At 41.0% G+C, this 27978-nt stretch overlaps 1 protein-coding gene across 2 annotated transcripts in view; it reads right to left on the bottom strand.

The window, feature by feature from the left end:
- The window catches only part of MPPED2 (metallophosphoesterase domain containing 2), a 171491-nt gene that overhangs the window by 127270 nt on the left and 16243 nt on the right, over positions 1–27978 (bottom strand). Inside the window, exon 1 of one of the 2 annotated variants that reach the window (XM_048950072.1) lies at positions 16237–16254. The exons of the other annotated variant lie outside the window; for it this stretch is intronic. The gene's annotated coding sequence lies outside the window, so the exon portion shown is untranslated. Of the gene's footprint in view, positions 1–16236; positions 16255–27978 lie in introns of those variants that run through there. 2 annotated transcript variants of the gene reach the window in all.

Below are 27978 nucleotides of genomic sequence, written 5' to 3'. Positions count from 1 at the left end.
AAAGCAGCCACTACTGTATCTCCACCAGCACACAGAACCAAAAGAGCTTTGTCCCCAGTTTTAATGGAAATATTTACAGATGAGAAAGCTCCACAAGGAAAGCCTATGTTTAGACAGAAACCAAGAAAAAAAATAAAGAACATTTCTTGCACAGTAGCCATGCCACTGTGTCTGTGCTTCAGAAAGTCTCCTGCTTGCAGCTCCAGAACACAAGTGCTTACCACTTTCCCCCACAGTCTCCTCTGGAAAGCCCACAGCTACAGGGAAAGCAACAAAGCCTGTGAAAGAAAGCAGCAAAAAATACATCCCAGGGTAGTTTAGCTATTTCAGGAGCACACATGCCCTTCAGATCAGCACAGCGGTAGCCTTAAACACAGCACGCAATTGTTGAATGAGATATTCAAATCCTCCCTTTCCTCAACACTTAACACTTCGCAGAAGACTAGCATGCAGTAAAGTATAAGCATGTGCACCTCAGTATTGTGTATGCAATGTACACTGTGTATATTCTAAGCAAATATTGCTAACATGATGGATCGTTTTTTTACATCTGTTAATCTGCCCTTAGCCTGAGAGCCCTGTAAGACACAGGCAGGACCTTTTTGGAAAGCGTCCAGCCGTCCCCATCTAAATAACAACTTTCGCTTAGTAAGAATTAATTAGATTGTACCAAAGCACAGCAAACAACAGAAGTGCTCTGGCTTGATTTCACAGAGATGTATTGCAGTGAAACTCTGAAATAAATGATAATGCCAAAGGAAAAATTCTTCACTGTTGTCAAACTGTTCAGAAAGCATTAACATGGTTCATTCATTTTCAGCTGCAATACCACGTTGAAAACATAGTTTTGCTGGTCTGCAGCTGATTGATGTACATTACTCATATCAGGCTAATAGCACTTTATTTTCCAACGGTAGCAAGTAATGAGCGACCTTGAGTGCATATTGTTTTGCTGAAAGGTTTTGTTGCTCCGCGTACTCTCTGAGCACCCCCAAGGAAATGAGGGTCCTGTATTGGTGTTTTTCAGCAAACCTCATTTCTTTCATGGCTTTCTGTAAAAGAATTTGATACAGGGATAGAAGCTAACTTCAGTGAGTAAATGAAATATTGATCCACGCTACTCTGGCCTTGCCTTCACCTTGTCCCTGGGCTGTGAGTTACTGACTTTTCCGTTTTGGCTGTAATAGGAATTATTACAACAGGCCTGTGCGAGTAATTACTTGGCATGGCAAAAAGGAGGGTCCATCATATATTTCTGTAGAGACGTTAGTTTCCATCAGCCCAGCAGTCTGCTTTTTTGGCCCTGTCTTTCCTACTCTTGATTCAATTCTTTTAACCATCATTAATCAAGTTCCTTGTCAGTAGAAGTTTATCAAAAGTATTAAGTGAGCAAGGTTGCATGGCCTCTTCTAAAAAAAGAAAGAAAGAAAGAAAGAAAAGAAAGCTAAGAAAAAGAAGCACCAATGCAGGGCAGTAAATTTCAAAATATGGAAGGCTGGCTCCATGATATATATGAGTGTCTCTTGAGCTGGAACGAGCAGTTTGTTTTAGTGATAGATATTGTAGCTTGAGCCGTGATAGAATCCTTCTCAAGTTTATATGTCATAGACTATCGTTTATGAGAGACCGTGTGTTTCTAAATGGTGAAGGTCATGGCTGTTGGCAAAAGTAAAAGCAGTGGTGATTCATTAAAAATAGTTAATAGGGCCTGCTGCTGACAGGGATAAATAGCAACACGCTGCTTTTTCAACCCACAAGCAACCAGTTCAGGCAATGTTTCTTCCGTGTTTTCCACCACTCCTGATTGCCAGACAGCTGTGAACATACATAGAGACGTGAGCAAGATTGCTTCCACCCTGCTGATAATAGATGCAGGACGGGTTTCCAGCGTGAATGACACCGCTAGATACAGATTTTCCAATCAACAGCACGGGCAGGCTGACTAAACATTCACCTCCCAGCGACTCTTCACTGATCAATGAGTTTGGGCTGCACTCTGAATTCCTAGCAGCCAAACACACTGCTGAGCAGTACTGCTGGGATCCCAGCCTCCAGCTTTTGCACTAATGAATGTCCCACTAGAGCCTATCTAACACCCATGGAAGCTTTGCTGACATGAAGGACACTCAGACGGGACCTCACGGCACTGGCGTGGCTAATGTACCAAGGATTGTTATTATAGGCTTGATCAGGAAGCTGTGATCTCCCAATATCCTTAAGATATTTTTGTTCCATTTGGAAAATAAACTCTTAAAATGCAGCTACACATGTAAGATTGGTTGTTGTGGTGCTGTTCTCCTTTAGGTATTATCATTATTTGTTTCGTTTTTTAAACACAAACAACATCATTGAAATATCATCATTCAAAGTTTTAGTCTGCCTACAAAAGTTTACAAATATACTCAATATATTTTGCCAAACTGATTTGGGACTACATTTCAAAACAAGAATTTGGTGACTGTTCTCTCAGGCTGCACGTGTTTTGGTGAGTTTTTAATGCAGCAGAGGACTCTACTACTACGACAGAGACAGTACTAATTAAAAATAAATAAATCAGAACATCAAATCATATAGAGAGAACAAGAGAAAATTCCAAAATCTGTTTTGTCAGCTAGAGGACCCACACCACCCTTAGTATAAACTGGCGTAATTGCACTGAAGCCACCAAACCTAAAGGACTTGCTAAAATGAAATGACAATTTCTGGCCCTTCAGCTTCAGCCAAACACACGCAGGCTGCAGCCCTGACAGATTCTCATACTGAACAGCGCAGAGGCAGACAAATCTCTCTCATCAACCCCACTGCAGCAATTATATATTGCAGTAATGCTTGTTGGGCTCATTTTAAGTGACTGACCAGGCAGACTGGAAAGCTGGAGAAAGAGATGGTCCACATGTTATGGTTCACATTTTATTTTCTGCCTTTGCTAACAAAACGTTTTGTTCTGTGCCTCGTGGCATTCCTCCTTCTCTGCCTTCCAACCTGGCTAATATGAGCACAAAGGCTGGGGAGGCCGGGGGATGGGAAGGGTCTCCTTTATTTTAAGAAAAAAATGTTTATCATTCAGCTCAAGTAGTTTCCTCCATGATCTCTGTCTCATCTATTCAGAGAGATCCCATTCTTATCAGATTTTGAAGCACTATGATTAACAACTTCCTTAGGAGCTGACTGTGATCTGCTTGAGTGGATGAATGCTGGAGCACTCACAACAGAAAGAAGAAAAAGAAAAAAAGAAATTTTCTGAATAATTAAAAATAGTAACAAAGAGAGAGAAAGAGTGAATCCATTAAGGCTCAGTTAATTCTGCTATCTCCAGTCCTTTGTTCATCCCCTGATACATATGTTCTACAGCTGCCCAGATCAGAACTGAAATCCCGTAATTACACAAACCCCTTCACTTTCCTTCCCTTCATTTTACTGTAGAAATATTTGATTTTTCCTTACTTGCTAGCCTGAAAGAAATAAGAGAAATGTTTATTTTAGGCTCGCTGGGACAAAGCTCCATTCTGTCAAGATTATGATCTTTTATTGAAAGGAGTTTCATCACAGATTTTACTACTTCAAGCAATCTCTCTGCAGATGTTGGGCCCAAGGGAAAGCAACACCAGCCCCTAAGCTAAACTGGAGAGAGTGAGAAATGTTTGATTACTAAATAGGAAGGTGAGATATCTGCTGTGATTAATTTAATGCTTAGATGTTGATGCTTCTACAAAAGCATCGGTTACTTTAATACAGTCATCTTAAGAAAGACAGTCCGCAGTGGTTACAAATTGACTTTTTATGGAGAAAATAAGACTGTTCCTAACCTATTGCACCGATATTATATTTTGTTAATATTTTATGAAATAAAAGTCCTCCCATTAAGAGTGGCAAATTGCTTTATAATTATAGCACTTCAAACACTAGAATGACTACTTCATTTTATGAAAAACAGCTCAAAATACAATTTCATTATTATCCAGCATCTTCTCGTCCTTCCAAAGGTTTCAACAGTAAGAGCTGTTATATGCATCTCAGATCCTTCCTTTTCCAAGTATCAGTTCAGTTAAAATAAAATTATGGCTTCCACTCCATGTTGCACCCCTAATTAACTATTGCTAATGAAATAGTTCTTTACAGTGAGCCTCTGTACACACATCTAATTAAGTGGGTGAACAACAATAAAGTATGGACCCTTTAACTTCTGTACCTCCAGGCTGACTTACACACTAGATGAGCACTAATAACTCAGGCAGTTTAGAAACAGATCTAGTTAAACCTGGGCAACTTCCTGGTGCAGTGTCTCTTAAAACAGTTTAAGAGAACCTTAAATTGATTTAGCTTGATGTGGTTTATAGACATGAATTGGTTTCTAAATCAATTTACTAAAAATTGGTATTCAAGTTGTATTCAGACAGCCTCCAAGCCAACCATACTGACCTCAGTCTGAATCCACACACTTCTGCAGCTCTCAGATGAGACCTAAGTTGCAGTACCAAATATTTATTATTTCTTTTTTACATCATTCTTCCTTGAACATTTGGTACAACCAAAAAATTCTTCTGGAAAGTATCATTAGTCTGGTGTATGTGCAGCCATCTTCTCCTCTACATGCACAAGCAGGGGCAGTTTGGGTGCTCAGTGGCGATCTGATTTGCAGCGAAGGGCTCTGCTTGCCTGCAGGCAGATCATCACTGCCACACCACCAGTGTCACACTCCCTGTACCGCAAATGAAAGCTCAGCTGACTCATGGCACTGGAAGTGTTGTCAATAAAATATTTCAATTCTAGAATTGAAATTAATTCAATTAACTTAAACATACCCTAACTTAATTAGTCAAGATGCATAAAGAGCTATCAAACAAAATTATTTTATAAATAATAATAATAAAGCCCCATTTCCTCATCTGCAAGGACTTTGTGGAATGACTTCTACAGACAATACCGACTCCAAACTCACAAAGCAACAGTAAAAAGGCAGTAAAAACTCAGTCCCACACAGAGGTACTTCTAACTAGCCTCTTGAAAAGCAGCTATGCCTGAAATTTAGCCTTTGGGTTCTGAAGTCTGAGCCAACTTAAATGTCAAAGTTGGAACGATGAACTGATTTTCCTTACATAAGCACAAGTCCTAAGGACTGGAAAAGGATCAAAATCTAATTCTTCAGTACAGTGAACCCCCTCCAAACTCTATGTAATATACAGATCCCTCTATATATTTAGTTTTCTCTCTATAAGCATAGAAGCTATAAGCTTTACATTTCTCCTGTCTCTTCTTTTAAGCACTCCTGCAGCACCTCATCCTAAAGCTTGTTTGGCAGGTTTTGTTTCTAAGTTCAGCGCCTGGGAAGGTGCAGGATGTCTGCCATTTCCTCCATAGGAGAGCAATGTCCGTGCACCGCATACATTTAATGCAACCTGGCATCGATTTGTCAAGATGGGAAGACAAGTTGCCTTTACGTCTCCTACTACAATTACAAATTATGAATTTCAGCCCTTCATTGCCAGTTTATCACACAGAAATACTTGGTTTGTCTAAAAAGGTAAAGCCTCCCTGTGGCTCCACTTGGGAGGTTAGAGACTGAAGAAAACACGTCATTATTTCTGCTGTGGAATTGGTCTACAGAATGGATTTTCATTAAAATAAATTTCTGAGTTTGTAAAAAATGGAAACCAAACATCAGACTAAGTAGATGAAAAATGAGGTACACCTTTCTGCTCTCTCTGTCTCTTTCTATAGTTAAAATGCAGCCAGGGCTTTCTTTTAAAACGAGTAACCAACATACTGCTCACTCCGGATTTTATGAGGCTATTCTTCCATGATATTTAATTATTAAATATTCACCCAAAGGCACAAGTAAAAAATATTCCAGGGTGAAATTATTCATGTCCTAATTTTTGCCTGCCATAGTTTGCAAGTCTTCATTTTAAGAGACCTTATAGCAGAAGCGTGAGGGGTGTTGACAGGGAACTCAAAGCATAAAGGTGGCAAGTAAAGCTGAGATAATGTGCAGACATTGCTAGGGAACCTGCCGTTCTGTGTGCTTGAAGTGAGTCATGCAAGGCATTGCTTATTTAAGGAGCTCGCTACCTTGGTGGGCAGATTCCACTTAGTTTTTGATACCGGCGCTTCAAGATCCCTCTCTACTGGGCACTGAAGGGATACTAAGGAAGGAAAATTAATGAAGGAAAATGTGCCTGCCACTGAACTAGAATCTGACCCACGTATGAATGAGTACTTTGGTCTAAATAGACTCCTACCAAGACAGTTCCATGTTGCTTTAAAAGACTGGAACAAGAGCACCTGGAGATTTCAACAGGACTTTCCCACCCTGTAGGAAAAGGCTTTGGCACCGTGGTACTGGCTGAGAGGAAATGGGGGGCAGGGCTGGTTCTCTGGCCTTGCTCCAGTTCGCACCCCCTCACCTGGCATCTGAAATCTGGGATGACATCACTGAAACACGAGCCCAGACCTTTCCCTCATTTCCAAACTCTGTTACATATTACAGTTTTACACATAAGGGCCTTTCAATGATTTCTGTGTTGGCCTCATACCAATATAAGCACCAGCAAGAAATTAGAAATGTTTTTCAAGGGAATTACTAACCGCATAAGTGTTCTGAGATACACCAAAATCATTCACTGATTCGAATTACCCTTTCAGCCTCTTATTGGCTGACACAACATCGCCAAGGTTTACAGAACATCTTGACCGATTTTAAACAAAAAGGTTCAGGCGCACACGTAGCAGCCAGCAGTCAGGCGTAGGTTAAACAGTCCGACATTTTTCCCTTTGCCTTCCCTTTTCCACACTCAGGCATCACGCTGCCAATGGCTGAAATGGCTGCTGCTGAGAGCCTGACTCCAGCAGTGCGAGGAACAGGAGCAGCAGCGTCACCAAACTCAGCCAAGTCTCCCTTTACGCTTATGCTCTGCATGACTTGTGCGCCATTACAAGAAACTTGGGCATCTCTTTAAAGATGATTATGTAGAAGTAAGATGTAGATGCAACAGCCGCACTCCCAAGTAAATATTTGTACTTTTGGGTAGTTAACAATCCATCAGAGCCTGCAGGGTTTTTCTGCCCCTTCTGGTTCCTGTTCTCATTAAAATATTTTTTAATGAAAATGTCATTGGCATGTCACATCATTTCACCCACAGTCAACTCTCAGATGCTCATTATGCTTATTCTTGAGACAAATGTTGGATTAAGAACAAAAAATGCTTTCCCCTTAGGAGAACCAGGATAGTATCAAAAACTAAAATATAAACCACCCCAACAGCAAAACCCATTTGAGGTCACTGTTTCAAGTGTTCTCATATCAATTAATTTCCCTTGCATTGCAAATTCACTTTGTTGTGTTATCTTTTCAGTATACATCTGCATTTGGAAAATAGCCTTTACTTAATATAACAGAACAAGACCACCGAATTCCAAAAGCAAAGAGGCTGAAATTAGAGAAAATTTCATTAAACATTAACCAGAGTGAGATGCAGAAAAATGTAGTCGCAGAACAGAAATACTTGTAAGAAATCAAAGGCCTGTAGGTCTAATGCAGCTGGCTAGTGCTCTCAACCTGACTGGTTAATTGATGTTTTTCAAATGATCATCACTCCTAAATGCATCTCCACAGCCATTATTAATTTCTAGATATAATTATTAACACACATACATACACATTCTTTCTAATCAAAAGAGTCACAGAGCAGAACTGAAAGCACAGCAGGGCAAACATCAGAAGCAAGCAGCCCTTGGAGCACAGAGCTGTAGCCAAAGTTCATCAGCCAGAGGGAACCCAGCTAAGCCTCGAAACCAAAATGTCACTTGCTTCTTCTACCAACAAGTACAAATGTGCTACTGTAAAATTTATGAAAACGAAAAAAAAGCAAGAAACTGAAGCGCTTTAGTGTGGCATCACTGGTTTTAGAAGACTTTCTTGTAGCAATAAAAGCTGCAGGCAGTGTAGGTGATCTCAGTCCCTTTTCAGACAACGACAAGGTGTAGGGATGATCGGTGGGCAAACCCTCGTGTGGCTTAGCTCAGGCTTTGAGTGCATGCCTTTCAGGAGGGCACAAGGTGGTTTTAGTCTATGCTTTTATAACTTATAACAAGCTGGAAGAAACTCACACAGTTTGAGACAATTTTCATCACTTAGATTTCAAATTACTTGCATTTATAAAGACCTCTGACTTAAAAAACTGCAGTAAATATAGAATTCTCTTAGAGTTTAACTCTAAGAGTTTCTCTTAGAGTTAAGGGATTGCAGTTCTGGGTCCTGTCCTAACTGTACTTCCCTGTCAGTCTGCATGTTAATCTCTACACTTACTTTGTCAGGAGGTCATTTCTGACACGTGCCTGTTGGGAAGAAAAGAACAAGGAAGAACTTTTTTCTGCCAGTAATACTCAGCAAAAAAAAAAACCCTCAAATACTTCCTTCACACAGGCAGGTTATTTTATGAAGCCTACTAACAAAAAGTTTTGTGTTCAGAGATTGTTGGGTCACGGCATGGCTCACACCAGCGTAATGTCATGGATAATTCTGAAACAGAAACTTCAGATTCTGTCTTTCTAATTCACTAAGCCCTGTTTTTTTTCCTAGTGTTTTCCTTTATGCCAAGTAATTAGCGCTCTTATGAGAGTCCTAATAGTAAAACTAAAGCTCCATCTGTGACTGTTTATACTAATTACATATCCCATCATATATTACTACTGGTGCAGAGGAGAAAGATGTGCTTTTTGTATTGCATATTTGTATATTTCCTTGGTATGATACTTTTGTGAGCCATATTTTGTTTACAGACTAAAAGAAACGACGTATTGCCAACGTAGTTATTTCAGTAGTTGTCATTTTCATTGAAATTACACATAACAGAATAACCTTACAGGACCATTCTGTTCTGATACACATTCATATTCCCAGTTTCACAGGCTCTCCCTTACAACCTTCTTAATGCAAGTAAATAGTATTTTCTGTTTTGACAGAGGTAAAGTGTTCAAGGAAACAAACACATGAGGAAAGGAAACCTTTCTTCTTCCCTAACAGTTTTCTAAAACTTGATTTTGAAAAGCTGGGGAAAAAAAGAAATAAATAATTGCTGTCTTGCAGCAAATAAAACATTTTTATAAGCTTTCATTTCAATGGCAAACATGCAAGTCAAGCAGATGCTCGCAGAGGATGACGTCCTGCAGCTTCAGGCCCTCTCCCTGTCCCCATCCCACGCAGCACACTTCATTGTCCCCTCAGTTGTCTGCGAGGCTGAGTTTAACCAGTTGTGATACTTACATCCAAACACCAGTCTTGGTTTGTCATGATGATACAGAAATGCAGGTATAGTTCCTTAGAACAGAGAATTTAGCTAATCACATTCAAGCTCGAATATAAAGACAAGCGTTGTCAATTCATAATGTTCTTGTTCACTACCTTTTTGTTAATGCCAGTGTCTCCATACACAAGAAATAGCTTTGCATCTATTTAAAGAGTCTCCGCTGGCATCTTACCACCAAGTCTTGTAGCTTCAGAAGCAATTAACCCTTGCCCAAAACCACGTGACAGCACCATTGATTAACTCATTGTATAAACTTCCTCCTACATATACAATATTTTTGCTTGGTACCTAAACAAATAGCACAGTTTTGTTTTAAATCAGAAGCATGCCTGTCACAGCTTAGTAAATAATTTATGCTTTCTAAAATCAGATATACCTAACCATATTCTCTAGATGGTTTTAAAATATCTCCCCCTCGTTCCTATCCCTATTTTGCCCCCCAAAGTGTCGTCATCACACGTCTCCATCCTGAAGAACTTTATCGCACATTAATGGAGTCAACTCGCAGAACTTACACCAGTTTTGGTGGATTTCACAACGGCATACCAAAGCATTTTAACAGAAGACCAAAGCATTCCCAGGGGACAGTCTCCACCACAGGCACACTGGCCAGCATGGGGTGAAGGCTGCCCTGGCCAGCTGCCTGCTGGAGTTGCAGCCCTTCAGGTGCACCCTGCCCAAGGGATGGGGGGAGGCACCTGCACCCATAAAGGGACATAAGAAAAATTTTAAAAGGGAGCTCCCTTGATTTCCATGGAGTCTTAGTTACGATGCCAGCCCACTTGGATGTATGCACAAATGTATGCCAACTGAGTAACAGAGAGAAGGACAGCTGAGGCTCCCTCAAAAGGCATACACAGCCCTGGCCGATGCTCTGTCTGCACCTTTTTCCTTGAGCAGTAGATCACAGATCCATACAGAGGGTGGATTTCCCTTCACGGGTACTTGGGATCAGCACCTTTTCCCCATGAGAATAATTAAAAAGCTGCTTTTCAATTCTGGATCTTATAAAGCTGCATTTGTTTTTTAAGCATCGTGGTATCCCTGTCACTTTGATATTTCACCTGGTATTCAGGTGAAATTACATTTGTAAGAAGCCCCAGAACACTGCAATAGAGGAAAACCTTCCTGTCTTTTTCGTATGTCTAACTTTAAACACTGAATGGATCACGAGTGCTTATTTTCCACCAACCTATTCTAGACCGAAATCTCAACAGGCTGAATAAAATGCAGAATAAAAACTAGGATAATTTCGGAAACGTAGTACAGGGCCAAGGTCGGGAACACTCTCTCTCTGCTGCAGCACTTTCTAAGCACTTACCAAAACCTTGTCTTAAAGTTCTGTTACAAGAAAGACAGAAGACACTATGCTCTGAACCAGCAACTATATTTGTTTGAACTTGCATGCTATTACGAGGGCAGTTCTGAAAGCAGCGCCTCCTATTTTATGATGTTGGCCCGCAACATCAGAGGCAGATGCAGCTGGTAGGGCAGAAGAGGCTCAACCTTCCCACCAATACCCCTTTCCGTTGTGTTGTTATGCAACAAAATGGCAGTAGAGGGGCAGTCTGACAGAATGGCATCTGACAAGGAAGTGCATGTGAAGCAAAGGTGTGCCACTGAATTCCTCTGTGAGGGAAACATTTGACCCACGAACATTCATGGATGCTTCCTGAGTGTATATGGAGACCAAACTTTCCTTGTACCCAACTCAAATCTCCCCTCTTTTAGTTTGAAACTATTTCCCCTTGTCCTACCAAAACAGACAGTGGATGTGAGCACAGTGATGGATGGTGAGTTCCAGCAGTGGGGACAGCAGTGTGAAAGACAAACCACATCCCAGACAGCCATGCAGGCTTTTACAGGAGTGGCATGCAGGCCCTTCTTCATTGCTGCCAAAAGTGCATTGCTAACAGCAGTGACAATGTTAAGAAATAGTGTCTGTACTAAGAATTTGCTCTCTCAAACAATGTTATTGTGCTCTTTGTTGTGGTTTCTATGGAAAGAAATAGGAGGCATTACTTTCAGAGAGACCGACATTTGTTTAAGATTTAAGAAAGCCAAGGTAATGTACAAGTAAGGGCTTATTTGTAAGATTTCTCAGCAGTTACACACATCAGGTGTGGCATATGGCTGGCTTGCTAATTGCCCAGCTCTACTGGCTGATACAGGATATGAACGTGCAGATCCTGTACCAGTTTGGCTGCACAGCTACAATCTCAGAACAATAGGGAATAATGAATGGGTGGAAATCAGAATGAAAGTATTTAAATAATTCACAACTGCTGTATTCAAACCCAAAGTTCCCTTTCATGTATTCTAAGAAATTGCATCCAAGACAAAGGTCTTCTTTTAAAAGGAAGTTACAGAAACAAAAAGGTTGTAATTACAGATCTTCTGTTTCTAACAATATTGCTTTTAAACTGCATGTTTACAAATTGAGGAAAATGTTACTTAAATATTGGGAATGGCTATTAGCAATATATTTACATGTGCTACTTGAGGAGCAGCGGAACAGGGCTGAATGTAGTACTGCTGAATCAAAACAACACATTTGGGGGGCATCTGAATGTTAGACTTCCTTATGAAATGAATTAAAAAAATAAATAAAACATAACAGTACTTTGTCCACACTGTCATTTGTCAGCTGCTGAGGAAATTGGCATGTCTTTGCTGTTGATTTATTGGCTAATCCCAACAATTCATTGCAAAAAAGGCCAACAATGAATTACAGCGCGAGGAAAAATTAAGCAGTGCATTTAAAAAGCGTTTAACTATACAGACCTGAAAGCAAAGTTGAAAACTCTGATAGACCTGGTGAAGATATTTGGGGTACTACTGCAGGTACAGACAGCTATTGTGGACAGCAATTTAATAGTAACAAATGTTCTCGGACTCCTAAATATCGTATCCCGAATAATAGCTTTGCTAATAGGCTCCTAGATTTAATTTCAAATGTGTTCAATGAACAAATAGTTCCTGGGTCCCTGACTCGTGAAGGGTACACAGGAGATATCACACTGATTGCTTCAGCACTGGGTACACTGGATATTTCTCTATGTCAACTAGGCAAACTACTTAATCTAAGCCAGTAGCTAATCCTGCTGGTTGTAATGGAACTACCATTACGTTAGCTTAGCGTTAGACAGGTTTTGAAATTAAATATGTATCTAATATATATTTCATACCCCTGTATAAGTATGGCTATTCACTTAAGACTTTTCACATAAAGTCACCTGCCTATCTTTCAAGGTATCAGCTGCAGGTGATATGTGTAAAACACTGGTAGTCAGACTTTGCTTTCTTTTAGGCTTTACTGTGCAACAAAATAAGGAAATAAGAAATACCTTGAGCTGAGGCAATAGGGACTGTGCAAATTAAACTCTACTTGCTGCTTTGGGATATAATTCAAAGCCTATTTACAGTCAATGGGAGACTTTTGAAAAAGTACAATAGGTTTGTAACCGACAAATTTTGAGGGCAAACCCATACTGTGCAATACAGCATAGTGCAGAAAAACACCAGAGACAGTGCACAGCTCACGTCTGTTTTACACCCTCCCTTTAGGCAGCACATCTGAACAGCATGCTGGGCTCCACCTCCATTCCATTTAGGCCCGCTGTCCCCCATGGCTTCTTTTGGAGAGCCATGCCAGAATCTCAATAGCCACTCTTCAATCAAAATTTACTGAAAGCAAGATCATGTGCTTTTGTTCTCCCACCAGATCTGCATTAGTTTAACGACAATTTCAGGGCATGCAAAGAACCTGACTGTAAATGGGTTGCATACCTCACTTTTTAACTTAGGCAATCTCTTCAGCAACTGTATCCTGAAGCCCTGTCCTTGATTCCAAATTTCACACTGCATTTCAGAGCAATTTTCCTTACAATTTTGCACTACAGTTGTCATGATTGATCCTCCACTGATCAGTTTCCCAAATTTTTCCCTTCTGAAATTTCTTTGGCATTTACGTACATCTTTCCACATTACTTAAACTGAATCATTCGTGATCACTTATTTCAAAGTTATCATCTCCATGCTCCTCACTCTTTATTAGAATTATGTCTGAAGTATGACTATCATGCGCTCAGCGCCATATAGTACGTGAAAAACTGAATTTCACCGCCTTAACAACAAGCATAAGGCTTTCCAAGTTCCTTTTAAGGCACCCAGCATCACCTTTACTCTCCTGCCATAAGCGAGCAAGCCAAGCTTGTCTTTGTCATGGCCACCTACACTTTGAGGCAAAGAACTCACCAGGAATTCAGTGAAGAGCAAAAACCTACTTAGCTGTGAGAGATGGGCATCAGGTGACCTTGCTCACAACATTGGCTTGTCATCCCATTTTGCACTCCCACGTTCTGCTCAGCAGTAGCAAGAACAGATAGCAATGTGGAGGCATGAACAGGCTGAGTGCACAGATTACAGCAGTACGATGCTACCAGCTACAGAAAGGCCAGCCTAGTTTATCCATGTGCCTTGTACAAAGCTGAGTACCATGCAGCAGAGTACTACAGGAAATAGACACACGCTTCCACTTCTACTTACTAACATTATTTTTCTCGCACAATCTTAGGTACCCATTTTGGTACCACCTAACCCCAGCACTTGCCACGCAAGCTGAGAGCACACAGCACTTTTCAAGAAGGGAAAAACAGGCATCATTCTGTGTGAGCAGAATGCTGGAAGGGAGCACCACAGTATCATAGAATGCCCTGGGTTGGAAGGGACCTCAAGGATCATGAATCTCCAACCCCCTGCCACATGCAGGGCCACCAACCTCCCCATTTCATAGCAGCCCAGGCTGCCCAGGGCCCCATCCAACCTGGCCTTGAACACCTCCAGGGATGGACGGGGCATCCACAGCCTCTCTGGGCAGCTGTTCCAGCACCTCACCACTCTCACAGTAAAAAACTTCCTCCTGACATCCAACCTAAATCTTCCCTCCCTCAACTTAAAACCACTTCACCTTGTCCTGCAGTTATCTACCCTTTCAAAGAGTTGATTCCCCTCCTGTTTGTAGGCTCCCTTTAGGTACTGAAGGCTGCAATGAGGTCACCCCGCAGCCTTCTTTTCTCCAGGCTGAACAAGCCCAGCTCCCTCAGCCTGTCTTCGTAGGGGACGTGCTCCAGTCCCCTAATCATCTTTGTGGCTCTCCTCTGGACCCTCCCAACAGCTCTCTGTCAACAAGAAGCTGTCAAAATTGCTACTCCTAAGCTGAGGATTCCAACAGGATATGTAATATTCACTGAATCTGACCCAGTCTTCACTGTCACATCACATCGGACATCTTGGTGGTGTGAGATTTTTAAAAAGAAGAGGCATTTTGCCACAAACCACTTCAGTCAGAGAAGGTCTGTTATTTTTGAGACTGCAGTGCAGACCTGGAGGCACTGAATTCTCTACATCAGAGCAGATCTCAAATACCTCTGGTCACTTGAGAGCACGAGATCACTGCTGAAGTCTCAGAACTCTGTCACTGCGTGTTGCTGTCTGGGTACTTCCTGTCACGGAGAGATCTGTGGCACAGAAACTGCTCTAACACAACAGCTAATATAAGCAGATTTCTCATCTGATCTGCTGTAGATGGAGTAGTCAGGTTGCAAAAACTAGAATTTGCATCGTTTGTTGAGCCTGCACACAAAAACTTGCAGCAGTCGCACACAACACTGGCCGTTCTATGAAGCCTTATAGGCCTTTTAGATGCTCCAGCAGTTCAGTCATGAGACCAGTACTCTTTGATCAGCATAGCAAAACACACCCTCGAAAAATTAGCAGATTAGTCTCATGATAATGCGCAAAGCACATTCATAAGTATGAGTGACTGGTACAATTTTAAAAGTGAATAACTTCTGTACAATGAAAAACATTTATCTGTTGAATACTGCATACAGTCAAGAATTGCAAAATTTGGCAAAACATCACTTTAACCACTTATTTCTGCCTACTGCTGAGAGGAGCGTCGTGCACAAACAATATCCTTCAAAAAAATACAACAGGACAACAGAAATTAGACAACTACACACATGTAAAATGGAAAATATGACTGAAGTTGTTTACTGGAAGATTTCATTTGGGACACCCCAAGACCACACGGGCCAGAATTAATAGGAGATGTGTAAAATCCAATTTACTGACCTGTCAGCAGAGCTGTCAGTAGCACTGTCTGGGAGCTGCACTACAAGGCCAGGTAGTGCCATAGATCTCTCTGCTTAGGAAAATTTGAACCTCCATTTCTCCCCACACGACCATACACAATATCTGTGTGATTTCAGTCTGCACTGTTGATATAACTTCAGTTAGTACAACACATGTAAACATTTACTGAGACAAAAGCAAATGAAAAAAGATGTAAGAAAGAAAGAGACTGTACTGCCCGGTCTCAGGGTCAGCATTATGAGATGCAGGTTCAAGTTCTTGTGGGAGAAATGGTAAATCTGCTTAGTTCAGTTAGAATTCTATGTTTTGCCTCCCTCTTTCATTCAGATGAAAAATAGTAGAGATTTGCTTAAAATAAAAAGAAGTTTTCTGCCAAATTTGTTTCTTCAGCTGCTGACCTGAGGACTTAAACAAACAAAAAAAATCAGTTATGTGCAGATACTTAATTGTGACTGAGATCTGGAGCCGATAGGATTACCAAGAGAAGAGGTATGGGTATGAGGCCCATCTGCTGGCAGACGATGTCTAGAAATTAGATGGGACTATTGCATCCACCAACAAATGACACGCCAGGAAATCACACCAGAGCACGTAGCATCTGACAGGTTATTATTGGGAAACATATCGACAGCTTATCAGCAGACAGTGCCAACATTGCCCCAGGGGAACCATGCTGTACTAATCCAGGACACCCAGAACAATTGCTCTGAAGCAAACAGATGAGAGAGCACATGAGAAGACCTGAGCACAGCACAGCCAGCAGTGCACAGACCTGCCTCCCCGAGCTGCAGACCTCGTCCGAGTGGGAACCAAAGAGATGAGCCGAGAGCTCCAGCAAGGGATGAAGCTGCAATCCCAAGGAGGTGTTGGGCTGCCTCAGCATCACCTCACAGCAAAACTGTCACTCCGCAATAGCAAAGTGAAATTTTGTAATGGAACATATGACACCAGAATGTATGTTGCGAAACACTTTTTTGTGTGTGAGAAAGTGATCTAATGTCACTTGCCACACTTCCTCAGAGACAGTCCTTCCTGCGCTCATTCAGTCAACTCTGTGCCACATTTCAAACCTCTGCAGAACACTGGTGCTTGGCAACACGAGAAAGAATAGCAAGTGGGGAGGGGACGAGAGGCCCAGCAACACAAACCAACATCCACCTCCCACCTGGGAGACAGACCCTTGGCAATACAACTGGCTGAGGGGAGCCCGGCTGTGTGACTCCAGCACCTACAGCCTCCTACAGACACTGCAGGATCAAGGATGGCAGGAAAGGTGGTTTTTAGCCATACACAGAGCACAATTAAAGAATAATCCTACGGGATGTGTGAGGTACCCAAATTTATTCTGATTTTAATGCTCATTGATTTTATTATACTGCTCATACATGTCGTCTGGTAGCACTTAATAAATGTTTTATGTAAAATAAATAATTCAAGAAACACACAGCTTTCTTCAGTAAAGTTTATGACATCACGAGAGCTATTTTTTGCTACCATACTGACTGTAATGATGCAAGAAAAAGGAAAACTAAGATCTTCACATTTCAAACGAGACTACTTTCTAAATCCCATCTGCTTTTTTGTTATGTTCAAGAGCACATCAAGCATAGAATATGCACTGTAATATCCATTTCTGGTGCTTTTTACTCCTGCTTACAAAATTATATTCATAGATATATAGCAGTTTGCTGTATTTTCATGTTATTTTGTCTTTATTTCCCATTATTTATTCTTTTCCTTGTCTTCAGCTTCTCTTGCACTATATCAAAGGGAAGAAATGCAAACAATATATATATATCTATTGCAACCCAACCGAATAACCTGACATCTGTTTTCTTAACACCTTTATGCCGTTGTATCAGCTGACACAACAGCCAGTTGGCAAGTTGTTCCTAATAACATCTTTCCTTACACATGGACTCCACGGAACATCTTCTAGTCAGTTCCTTTACACTCACTATAGAACTTGCATTTATCTCTACCATTCCCACAATCGTGGCATCTCAGTGACAGCAGATTCCTATACCACCATGTTAATATTTAATGCTCATCACTTTAAAGGGAATTAACAGGTTACAAAACATTTTTACATATCTGTATTTCTTGCAGCTGTAAACCTAGCTCTTAATCCCTTCATATAGAATGTTTTCTGACTTTACAGAGCCACTGCATCAAGCTGTAAATTACAGGAAATGAGTAAATCCTGCCTGGGGCACAGACACAGATAATGTCATGCAGATCTCATTGCAAGCAACCACCAAGTCAGGATCCTGCTCCCCCTCACACAGCTCTGCTCTGGAGGGCAGATGGAGGAAAGCAGGGGAAGGGATGAAGAGTCAGAAGGATTCCACTTGGTGCATTTTACTGTCCAGAAGTACTTCCTCACACATTTATCCAAGTAGTCTCATAAAGATGTTCAAAACAGAGAAGAAACCTAAGTTAACTCTTCTTTCTCGAAATCTTGATATGGTTATATCTCTCATTTACCTTCAACCCAAGAAATCACCCCAGCACTGTACAACAGAAGCTTGCTGGACTACAGATAATCTCATACCTCACAAACAGCAAGTAAATAAAACAAGAGCCTCCATTCTCTTTTCCATAGGAAGTACTGAGCCAAGCCTTCACTACCCTTTTCACTTCACCATGCTGCTTAGCTCTCACCAGGCAGCACTGTTTTAGACACGTCAGAAGTGTTAAAAATGCTAGGTGAGGAGGAAAAGCAAGCTTGAAGGAGACACCATTGTTTCAGAGAATAAATCAAGTCATTAACATCTTTTTCACCATTCCTGTTTAACAATTCAACAAATCTTACACATCCATACACTATAACCTTGTGATATTCTTCAGCAGTGACAGTCTGAGGGCAGAACTAGCTAAAAGCAAACCCTGACAAGGGCTGAAGGGGAATTAATGAACAGTTGGAAAGCAGGATGCAACTCTAAGCAGCTGATTGTTCCCGCACTAATGCTGAACTGAGAGATTTTCAAACCACAGTGCAGCTGCATGGGAGGCTTTCATCTCAGGTACAAGCAAGCAGATTACATCTGGCAGCATTAGGAAACAGATCCTTCTGTCAGACAGTGGGGTTTCTGTCTGAAGGAATGGGAACTTTATGCTAATACCTTCAGAGATTACAGAACCATAAGGGATAGTTATGATCATTATTTAATCTTGTGAACACACACAAGTCTTTGTCTCTTGCACCTTCTCTTTATCTGTGCAGCACTAGAAAACAATCATCCAACGTATTGTGGTAGACCATGGGCAAGCGGTGCCAACCGATAGCAGCGAAGTGGCACAGACACACTGCCACTCAGTACCATTCCACTAGAGCCACCACTCCTACTTTGGTAAAATTCAAAGGAAAATTCAAATTTAAAAAACAAATAAATCCTTTTTTCAGCCTTAATTCATCACCTCCTGATATTTTGCTGAATGTTCACATGTGGGTCGCTGAATTGCCTATGGATAAAATACGCAGCATTTCTTACTTTTATGGTTTTGAAGACTGAAAAATAATTCCAAGCTGTCATTAGCACTTAGAAACCAATTAACTGGAGCTTAAAAGTTGTATAAGCATTTATGAACTTGCTGGTTTGAAATGCCTCACCATCACTGATTTCAAACCCGCAGGACAAGGAGAAATGGTTTTGAGGGAGGGAAGATTTAGGTTGGATGTCAGGGGGAAATTCTTTGCTATGAGAGTGGTGAGGTGCTGGAACAGCTGCCCAGAGAGGCTGTGGATGCCCCGTCCATCCCTGGAGGTGTTCAAGGCCAGGTTGGATGGGGCCCTGGGCAGCCTGGGCTGCTATAAAATGTGGAGGTTGATGGCCCTGCGTGCGGTGGGAGGTTGGAGATTCGTGATCCTTGAGGTCCCTTCCAACCCTGGCCATTCTGTGTGATTCTGTGATTCTGCACAGACTATGACAAAGAGAGGAAAAAAGGCTGGCATGTAACTCAGTAAGAGATGTGGAGAGTGCAGCTTCCTCCTGACTCACTTCAGAGGAAGTCGGTGTGCACAGGCAGCCCAGAGATGAGTCCACGCTGCCTTCCCATGGCCATGAGCAGTAGGCAGGCAGTGCTGAGCTAACCTCCTTCTGTACTGTATGCTCAGCATCAATCAGTGATCAATATTTTCAGCAGAGTAGCATCATCGTGACACCAGGACACATGTAGCTGCTTCTTATTTCCATGCTTCAGCGTGTTGTCTGTAGCAACAACAAAGCATTCTACACAGCTTGTAAATTAAAGTGTCTACATCTAAAACAAATCAGCACCATTTTTTCTCAACTTCCTGGGCCACTTAATTTAAAGACAAAATCTGATACTATTTGCTTCCTCTGAATCCATGTTCCTGTGGTTCTGAACAACCACGAAGGCAGTGCAAGAAGCAGCAAGAATACGGCTTGCCCTATAAGTACAAACTTTCTTGCTCAAAGCCTATTAAAATTACCTAATATATGCGTTGTTCATTTTTTTGTGGTATATTTTTTTTTTATTTCTCTCAACAGTTGACTTAAATCCTACAGAAAGACAATTTTTACTGTTAGTAATAATAAATAGCACACTGAAGACCTCTACTAAGAGACAGATGCTTTGTGCTAGTTTGTGCAGTCCAAAAGGAACTTATTCTAATCTAAATATATAAGGTACCAACAGAGGTCTGTTGTTATGTTAATGCAAAGTTTTGAATACACTTGGCACTTCACGAATAAATAACCTCCATCTTTTCACAGACACTTGGAACATATGCAGCAGATTTATACAGCGGATAAATACACATATTTAGTGTAGCAACGCTTTAAAATAGTTCAGTATTGATATGAAACCTACCATGAGGAACAGCACAGAGGCAGGCTCTCTGTTTTGTAAACTCCATGCCATAACCATACTTTAAGATCGACAGAATTTCACCTTGTGCATCTGTTTGCAATCTTTCTCACACCTTCAGTGGCAACATTCTACACAGCTCACGTTCAGACCCAATTTGGCACTTCAAGGAACTCCCAGATCACGTCTTCTTTTTCTGGATGCTGAGGCAGTTTTGGTGTGCCCTTGTGCCAGCAAAGGGTTAAAAACTTTTCTTATGTTCCTACTGGGTCGTAAAAGAAACTGCTGAAGCTGATCAATGACCACTGTTAAGACCTGGAAACCAATTATAAACCTGAAAATTGTGATGAACAAAGCTCTGAAACACTAGAATGAAAACTACTGAATTAGTCCAGTTCATTAAAATCATTAATAGTCATGAAATGAAAACCACCAGAGTCCAAAAAGGCTTAATGCCCTATCCATATTAATTAGATGGGAGCAAATCTGAAGTGAAAAGCAGCACATGCTTTGTAGAATTAGCAATTGCTCTCTACAGACTACACAGATCTCTATTAAAATTCAGTTTAATTAAAATTGATCACGTTAAGAAACTGATGTGGTTAATTAACTGAATTCCTGGACTTCTTTTCATACATTTCACAAATGCATTGTACACCGCTTTCCTGGGTGACAGCTTACGTTGCGCTGAAAATCTTGATTTCACAGGTTTGTGCCACATGTCCATGAGGCCCAGAGATGCCACGTCCCACCAGGAAACGCTGGCAGCGCCGAGAGAATAGCAAGCAGTGGAAGCTGCCCAAGCCCACCACCAGAAACCTGCCTGGAGCCTCAGCAGTTGATTCTGCAGATCAGCATTGATCTCTGGCTATACAGAAAGAGCTATGTTCTCATAAGGTCTATCATTAGAACTGGAAAAAGTATATAGGAAAGGCATAAACAGACACGCATACCGTACCAGCACGGACCAATTTAAACAAGCGAGGGGTTTGGTCCATGCAATTCATGAGTGCAAACAAGCAGATTGCAACATTTCACTTTTAAAACTCACCATCCCCATGTGTTTCACCTGTATGCACCAAGTACCAGGGCTTGGCTAAGGGCTTAAGTGCAGAGCTGCCCAGGAACTTGGAGCTGGCACAAGCATCAGGGGCTGACGGTGTGCCCTAGAGGACTGCCTGCTTGTAGCTCTGACAGCTTGCAGCATCTCCTCTAAACAACCAGATGACACTTTGCAGAGTTTTAAATATTGAGTAAACCACTATTGCCCTACCAGCTACTGGAGATGACCCTTCACTGGACTCAATTCAGCCTATTTTTTACCATGTCACTGTTAGAAAGTTCACCTAACACCAAATGAAAAAGCATCATGAATTGTACTGTTCCATTTTCAGTAGGTAGATGCCAGGATTTTCTTCTCCATGCCCCATTCATTGGTGTGTTTTGGTATACGATGCAACTTGGTTAGGGACCACTGCTGCAAATGGTGCTTGTGTTTCAGTAAATCTCTTCCTACCAAATATAAGCTAGTAGCCCAGTGCCACTTTATCATGCCCTTCAAGCCAGTATCAGTGCAGATTCTGTTTGAATGGAAGCAGACTGACTAACATCAACGCTGGCATAGCATCCAGGTTATCACCTGGGCTGCCACCCATGTGGCTCCCCAGTCTTCCCAGCAAGAGCAAATGCGGAATTCTGAACAATTCTCTTAAATGCTTCCAGACACAGCTTTACATGTGAATTTCACACACCTTTCATTCACTTTCAGCTCTTTGTGAATAATGACACTGACCTCGGTATAACTGCATTCCTTGTAACTTCTGGCCATTAAGTGAGCACTACAGTGGTATTTTCGTTTTGTTATTTGATCACCACTACTAACAGTGATAATGCTGGGCTTTTCAGACAAATGTTGTGCATCGGCCACCTGTGTATGTGGATGGACACACACATGCTCTTATCTGTGTGTGTCTGCATATAAGCAACCACATTTAATTCCAGCCTTTTTTTTTTTTAAGAAAACAGCAACATCAGCCTGGGATATTAGATACATGGCTGACTCTTAATTCCCTCATGGCCAAACCCTTGTTAATGTCTTGGCCTGTTTCAGTAAAATGATCATGGTTCAAGTAATGTAAAACACACGCGTTCAATCATTTTCCTTTTCCCTAAAGGCAAACACTTTCTTATCATGGTGAAACAGGAGTTCTGTGCTGATACGCTGGAGAGCCTAAGTTCTTTTAAGCCTCATCAGAAAATTGAATACTTACTGCAACCTATCATTTGGAAGTACAGACTAAAACAAAAGCATAATGCTGACTGAACCTCCTGTGTTTGTTTGCATTATCTTGCATTGTATAAGCCTAAACAGCTGCCTTACAAAATGAGAACATGCAAACAAAGACACAAAATCAAATAGAAGAATTTAACTCCAGAAAAACAAAACCAAAACAGAAGCCGTCAAACAAACAAAAACACATTATTCACATTTAAAGCAGGATTTCATAGTCAATAGTTAAAATAGGATCGGTGCAGATGAGATGCTCCTGGTACACTCACCTTACAAGAGGGGTTAGTTTAGGAAAAGTAATCACAAAAATGGCAAGGTCTGAACACAGCAGGGGTGCATTCTTCACTTGAACAGTGTCTTTTTCTAACTTCTTTTTACAATAAGAGAATATTCACATTTTAAGAACTGAGCAACAGTACAGGTAAGCCAGAGAAAACAGAATTAAAGAAGCCACATGATAATTAAAGCACATTCTGCACCAGGTAAAAAACTAAATAAATAACAACAACAAAAAAAAGGATCTTAGAGAATGATATCATAATCTCCCTATTCATTTCATCTATTACTTCCCATACTAATTTCAGTTCTTCAAATAGGACCTTCAGATTTTCCTGGGCTACTAGATCACACTGCGTTCATTCCCTGCTTAACCAAGTAACAAACTGGAGATGTCCATTTCAAAGCTGAAGCTGGGGAGTTCACAGAACTCGTGAGAGGTGACGGGAAGAGAACAAGAAATGTATCACAATCAAATCCATCCTCATGCAGAACAGGATCCCAAGCCCCGAGTGAATTCCTGGGCACTCACTGCTTTGGCATCTTCTGGAGCAGCGCAGGTCCCAGCCGGCCACTGGAAGCGCAGCTCTCAGTGTGCCACAGCTCCCCAGCACACCCAGCTCGCTGGTGATTTCCACTGGGCAATAGGAGCTCCTTCCCCATCCAGCTACGCATCCATCATTTTCCTGTCATCTTTCCTAAGAAGGGAAAGCTCCAAAGTATAAGATACAATTACATAAAGTGTATCTCTTTTCTTTCTACTACCAGTTGCCTTTCTTGCTGCTAGCATATAAGTGCTAAATCTGTCTAAGCAGCGGACCTCTTTAGAGTATGTATGGAAAAAAAAAGATGCCATTAATCAACGACAGAGAGCAAACTTCTCTATGGTTTTGGTCAGCCTTTTCTCCCACATAACTGGCAATAGGACAAGAGGGAATGACCCCAGGTTGCACCAGGTGAGGTTCAGGTTGGATACAAGGAGATATTTCTTCTCCGAAAGAGTGGTCATGTGCTGGAATGGGCTGCTCAGGGAGGTGGTTGAGTCTCTGTCTCTGGAAGTGTTCAACAAACGCTTGGGTGCAGTAAGGGACGTGGTTTAGTGGGGAAATATTGGTGGTAGGTGGGCAGCTGGACTGGGTCACCTTGGAGGTCTTTTCCAACCTTGGAGATTCTATCATTCTATGAAAACAGAATGATGATACTTAACAAAGTTTTCATCTTTTTTATAACACCACAAAGCCACTCTAACTACAACTTCTACCATTACTCCTGAAATAAATAAAAGGAAAAGATCTGCCATTGTAAAGACAAGATCGGTAGTATTTTATTTTAAATCCCAAACAAATAAAAAGCAATGATCCCTTCTACAACTGAGAGCACAGAACATCAAAACCAAAGACACATTCACCACAAGGCCTATTTAAAAATAAGTTAAAAACAGTCAAAAATTGGAGGTTAATATACTCCTTTAGGTTATCAACAGAGATTATTTTATGTTACTTTTGCGTGCCTCATACACAAAGTATGTAAATTCAATAACTCCTGCCATCTGGGATTCTAAACACATCTTGGGCCCATTACCTGAAGCAAGGTGCAGAGTGTAGGCTTTGGCTGCGGACTGCGTACAAGGGGATCTAAATCATTTAAATGAATATGTGGAAAAATAGAGACGCTGCCAGAAAAAAATTACTGCTGGACCTCATTTCCAAAACCTTACAGAAAGCACTGAAAGGAAACTGTGCACTACAGAAATTCTTACATCTGAGTCTGGACACAACTGGCAAAATTACTTCTCAGTAAAGCAATACTAACACTGCCTGAAGGGACAGTTTAGCCCAATATCTTGTTAGCATCAAACCAATGAATATATAAAAATCGTGTCTCTTCTGTCTTCCTACACACATATTTAAAGATTGCATGGAATATTAAGGATTGTTTCATTATTTTTTATTAATTCATCAATAGGTAAGGTGAAGTAACAGCTGCAGTCAAGATGTAGAGCTGATACACACTTCTCAATTTTATAACTTTGTAACTGTGGTCAATGGCCACAGTCCATAATTTCAGAAAGGACTGTTTGTATTCTTGGCACCGAGAAGTGCCATTTTCAGACACTGAGCATTAACTACTTTCTGAAAGTTCAGGCCCATAAGGCTATTTCAAAACGATGCTTATCTTTGTTGTCATCTTCTAACTTGAGGAAATTCTCAGCAGTGCCTGACAGACTTGTGACCATGTGGTTTTTTGTCATTTTCCTCAGTGTGACCCTTCTTCAAAATCTAAAATGCTTGAAGTGGAAATAGTCCAAACTAAAATTACAGGAAAAGGAATTAGTCATTGGGTTTTATATGTGAAATTCTGCCATGCTGTATAATAACACCAGACTGAAAATCCTGTATTCTTCTTGCAGTTCGGTAATGTAATGCTTACTTTGGATGTAAAAAGCACATGTATGCTTCCCTTGAATTATGTACCTTGGCATGCTATTCTAAAAGGACGTTATTATCATTAACTAAACACATAAAAGCTTGTTATTGGTAAAACACATGAATTATTGCTACGGTCAGATTAAAGTTTACATCTTGACTCTAAATGAAAAATTTTCTTTAAAAATTACAAGTTAAATCGTGGACACAGAGAACCATGGACAGAAAGGCAGGTGATACACAAGATACCCATCCTCAGTAAGTTCAGTTACAGTTCATCATATCATGCCAGATCCTGCTTCAATAATCTATTCTTGCACTGCACATGGAACAAGGAGCTTTGAAGCAACCTCTTGCGTTAATTTTGCATGAAAACACCATCTGGCCCTAAACAAGTACGTGGGCTATGGATCTGTTATAGCCTAGATATGGTCAACATGATATTGAAAGGTCAAAAAAGGGTCTAATTATATGCCTTAGTACTTATAGGCCGCGGTCACTGGAGCATGAACGTAATCACTCAGGCCAAACAAGAGTTATTTATAATTTTAATTACCAGTGAATCAGACATGTCTCAAAGAGTGGCTGTATGTAAAAGAATTATATGATTGCCGCTCAAAGTAACTGTCTTTTCTTGTTTGTGTCTAAAATAATCCCTTGAGATACTCTCTATTAATTTCCTGTTGATAAGTTTAGTATCCATCAATCTTCTCAACCAATGCCTACTGGCATATTCAAAGTATTGTAGAACTACACACAAAAAACATTAAGTTACAGCTGTATTATTGAGTTTAGGAAAAATCAAGAATTCCAAACCTGAGACACATCAGACTAAGGCTGACTGAACAATTCCACTTGCTCCCTTGCACGTACAACAGACTACAATGACGTTTTATCAAGTCTCTTTGCTTCCTCCATTGAACATGGTGGATAACTTAGAGAAGAAACTGTAACTAAAGAAAATCTCACTTTACGCACTGACAAAGATAAAAATCCTGAAAAAATTATACAACTTCATCACCTGCCACAGAAACTATATAATGCTATTCAAATAATCACTCAAACCACTCTTCTACCCCTTCAGATGGTCACTAGTTCCTCTTTTTTTTTTTTTTTTTCTTTTTTTCCTGATAGTATTTGACTTGAGATGTAGGGTTTGATTCACAAAAGTCTGAATACAGCTTGTGATTGAAGCGCTTTCAAAAGCGACCTCAGTGAAAATGCAGTGTTCAACATTCGAAGTGCCGGTTGTTGGTAAGTATTCTGAAGTGGGTTCCCTGGGCATCTTACGTTCAGTATTTAAGAAGAAAATCAGTGCAGTAATTTCCAGCTCTTCTGGAACAACCCTTGTAAGCACTGTCTTCTCTTCCTACTCATCCTGCAACTTCCAACAGTTCTCCTTTCCCACTGGGCACATTGCGCTCCTCCACTTCACCCAAACCAACAGCACCTAGCCACCAGGACAGACCACAGCCCAGAGGCTTGGGGAATAAACAGAGCTGTTGCTGCAGCAAAAGATGACCTCTGGAGCATGAGTCGCTGCTGGAGGCACGGCTATGTTGGGAAAATAATGCTGTGATCATCAACAAAAGCCTACGAGAAAGACGTTAATTCAGGGCAAAATATAAGCAGTAGGCACTAAGATAAAAACTTCACACTAGGAGATGAAGCACTGTGTGCAAATATATTTATATGAACTATAAAAGGAACATGAGTTAATAGAATTTAAAATGGCATATCGTGATTCCTAAAATAATAAAGATAAATAACACACTACTACTTCTCTGAGAAAAGAAATAAATAAAATCCCTGTTCTTTTGAACGCTGTCATCACCTGGGATAACTCCTAACACAGTTCAGTCTGTTTTTGTCTTCAGTCAGTACTGATGTTACCACACCTGTCAATTTGTGGTGTGCAACTCAAAAGCCAGGAAGTTCTTATCAGCAAATTCTTTACTTGATACTTCAGGTACTGCTCCCTTATTTGTGTAGGGAGTACAATAACGGATGCCCATTTCTGAGAGATCTGTGCCTTGGAGATCTACAAAGAGAGATCTCTCAGTCCTTGTCCTGAGGATGGCTGGGGTTTTGTCCCTCCAAACCTCAGCTGGGTGATGATGGGGAGTGAAACCTTGTCAGATCAGCTTCCTGGGGAGCATCCATCTGTACTGGCAGCACAGCTGCCCTCTCTAAGCACAAAGCGTGCTCTACATCTGCCCTCTGCCAAGACTCTGACATGACCCAATTGCACTTCAGGCAGTGCACTGTGAACAGAGTGCAAGTGTTCCTGCTTGATGCCCACATTTCTGACTGCTGAGAGGGCTGCCTTGTTCCATCCAAGGGGCTCAAGGGCCCCCCTGTAGCTTTAATCAGGGAAAATAATATCTAGTTTAGCAAGTCACATGCACTCACATTTAACTGATATGAACTTCACAAAGACTACTGACATACTTAAAAAGTAACAAGTGCCTAGTATTTTTGCTGAATGTGGGCAATAGCAGGGAGAACACCCCTAACGCTCAGCTACAATAGTTCTGTTTTCCTCTGTTACAGTCATTTGCACCTTTTGCAACTGCTGATCCCAGAAGTTACAGCACCAGAGTGAAATAACCTAGATGCAGTATGCAGCGTGGATCAGATGTGCTGCAATGCATTCAGACATCAAGAGAACTCCACTGTCTCAGCCACC

This window comes from Lagopus muta, chromosome 6 (genome assembly GCF_023343835.1).
Source record: "Lagopus muta isolate bLagMut1 chromosome 6, bLagMut1 primary, whole genome shotgun sequence".
In the NCBI taxonomy this organism is placed as follows: domain Eukaryota; kingdom Metazoa; phylum Chordata; class Aves; order Galliformes; family Phasianidae; genus Lagopus; species Lagopus muta.
This window is presented reverse-complemented; position numbering and strand designations above follow the sequence as displayed.